Source organism: Rousettus aegyptiacus, unplaced genomic scaffold (assembly GCF_014176215.1).
Source record: "Rousettus aegyptiacus isolate mRouAeg1 unplaced genomic scaffold, mRouAeg1.p scaffold_m13_p_11, whole genome shotgun sequence".
NCBI classification, from domain to species: Eukaryota; Metazoa; Chordata; class Mammalia; order Chiroptera; family Pteropodidae; genus Rousettus; species Rousettus aegyptiacus.
In genome coordinates this window covers 50293688-50296490 of record NW_023416286.1, presented here as the reverse complement: position 1 = coordinate 50296490, position 2803 = coordinate 50293688, and the positions used below count along the sequence as shown (strand labels likewise).

The 2803-nt window shown below is 44.6% G+C and overlaps 1 long non-coding RNA gene across 1 annotated transcript; it reads right to left on the bottom strand.

Moving 5' to 3' along the window:
• Window positions 1-636: 636 nt before the first annotated feature.
• Window positions 637-1893, bottom strand: LOC107511107. Its single transcript, XR_001597000.2, has 3 exons — window positions 1847-1893; window positions 1122-1208; window positions 637-700 (listed from the first exon to the last, which is right to left on the bottom strand). It is a non-coding gene; the product is annotated as an uncharacterized LOC107511107 (long non-coding RNA).
• Window positions 1894-2803: the final 910 nt, after the last annotated feature.

Below are 2803 nucleotides of genomic sequence, written 5' to 3'. Positions count from 1 at the left end.
GGCCACCCATCCCACGATTCCACAGAACACCCAGACTGGAGTAATCCCACTCTCCTCTCTGCTCCTATATGCACTGTCTAAATCTCTGTTGTGTCTGTAACTGAAAACCAGGGCTGTTACTCATACCAGGACAGTGATTCCTTTCTCCTGGCCTCTTGGCATGGGGATCCACTGGATGGGCCTGGCAGCAGCCATGGATTAAAACAGAATAAGACCCTTTTCTAGTGGAAACACCCCTCTGAGGTCAAGGGTCTCCAGACTCAGGGAGTGAGCTCACAGTTTCAGAACATACACCTTCTAGGGGGCCATTGGGGATCGTGGTAAGCCTGTCACTCCTACTTTTGACACTTAATTCCCAAATAGCATAGTCAATGCTCTGAAACTTTTCCCTGACTCCCTTTATCTACAATAGATCTTCTAGCATTTAATTTGATGTAGTGCTACCCATCGCTGTTCCTAAGCATCCAAGGGCACCCAAAGCAGTAACACTTTTTCCCACAGTCCTTAGTAAAGTGTTAAAAATTGTATTATAGGCATCTCCATATCAGTAGGTTTTTTCTTCTCTTTGGAGAAGATCCTATAGCTCCCTTCCCATAAAGTTTGTTTCCTCCCTTAGCAGAAACTGCCCTTCCCTACCTGGGCTGTGCCATGATTTGTAGGAGAGGTGAGGTCAGATCCTAAGTGTACTTGGTGGGTGTGCCTGCAAGGAAGAGAGCACAGAGTAATCTTCAAGCAAGAAGAGAGTCAGCCTTTAGCAGGGATGTGTGGGCCATTTCTGCAGGTGCAGAGGGTTGACAGGTGTCTAGGGATTCAAGATTTTCAAATACATTGACTGAATGTCCCCACCACCACCCTATTGTTCAGGGCCCCACTATTTTGAAATCAAAGTCCTAAACGTGATACAGATTTATCAGAGTTGAGAATTCAGCCTCCTCTGAGGCCCATGACGCTGGTAACAAAAGTTCTGTCTGATTCTTGATTTTCAGCTTCTTCTACCATCCAGCTAAAGGGTAATCTATTCATATTCATGTTTGTATTGCCAAAAACTCTTAGTGAGCTTATGCTGCAATAACAAAATACCATAGACTGGGTGGCGTAAACAACAAATATTAATTTCTTACAGTGCTGGAGGCTGGAAGTTCAAGATGCCACCAGATTCAGTTCCTGGTGAAAAACTTCTTCCGGGCTTGTAGATGGTCACCTTCTTCCTATAGCCCACATAACAAAAAGAGAACCCTGGTGTCTCTTCCTTTTCTTATAAAAAGACTAATCCTTCCATGGCTCCACTCTCATGAACTTGTCTAAACCTAACTGCCTCCCAAAGACCCCATCTCTCAATACCATCACACTGGGAGTTAGTGCTTGAGTATATAAATTTGGAGAGTAGGAGAAACACAAACATTCAGGCCATAACAGAGGCCTTCTGACTTCTGTGATTTCCTTAAATTAATCACTCTTAGCTTTTCGTTGTCTTTCTCTAATGCAGGGTTTCTCAATTTTGCCACTATTGACATTTGACACTTGATTATTCTTAGTTTTAGGGGACTGTCCTCTGTACTTTAGGGTGTTTAGCAGCATACCTGGACTTCATCCACCAAATGTCAGTCAGGAGCAACTCTCCCCGCTCAGTTGTGGAAACCAAAACTCTCCTTATATTGTCAAATATCCCCCTGGGAGTAATATATACCCTTGATGAGAGCCATTGCTCTGATGAATAAGTAGACCTCAGCAAAAAAATACTAGATTTCATAGTCCTTAGAATTACTACTTCCTGGAACCTCTAAAACACCTAGGATAATGGATCTGCCTGTGATTTCCCTTCTACCACAATCCCAGTCCAGATTACCTGCTGTGGACGTCTTCATAGTTGCAGCCCTACCGTGTGCCTGAGGCTGGCTGTGCTCCGTGTACTATGAGTCATGGCTCTCCCACATAGCGAGCTGTTCCGCTACTTTCTCAAGCTGGTCCTGGCCTCAACTCTTATAGGTCAAGTTCCCCAGGAAGCTGACTCTCAGACACATATTTGCATATAGAAAGCATACTTACTGGGGAGAGTAGTTGGAAACAGCATCCACTAGGGAGTCAGGAAGCAGGACGGTGCAGGAAAAGTTAACTGCAGTGCAGCTGCAGCCGACACTTCACTGATCTTAAGAGAGTTTTGGAGCTGGAATGGTCCTTGATAGTTGTTGGGCATTAAGACAAGGGGGCTGCGTTTTGTATGCCTGCCTTGACCAGTCACTGAATAAAAATGCAACAGACCAGATGATTGTGTTCCCCTAAATTCATATGCTGAAATCCTAACCCTTAGTGTAATGATATTAGGAGCTGGATTCTTGGGAAGGTAATTAGGTCATCGGGGTGGAGTTTTCATGAATGAGATTAGTGCCCTTATAAATGGGGCACCAGAGAGCTCCCTCCTTTTCTTACTGCTATGTGAGAACACAGCTGTCTGCAACCCATAGAAAGTTCCTCACCAGAACCTCACCATGCCGGCACTCTGATCTCAGACTTTCAGTCTTCAGAAGTAGGAGAAATAAAATTTGTTGTTTAAACCCTCCGGTCTATGGTATTTCTGTTATAGCAGGCAGAAGGGAATAAGACAGAGGCTGCCACAGGAAAGGGTTAAAATATGGCAAAGCAGTTCCCTCCAGTTGAGGGACTCCAGGCAAATAGGGAGAGGACTACCCTGTCCTGCAGGGGCCATCGAGGCAACTCTCCATTGAATTGATTATCTGTATATCTAATTACATCAGTTCTATCAAAATGAAACCGCCCCTGTTCAAATGACTCCTCAGCTGTCTTT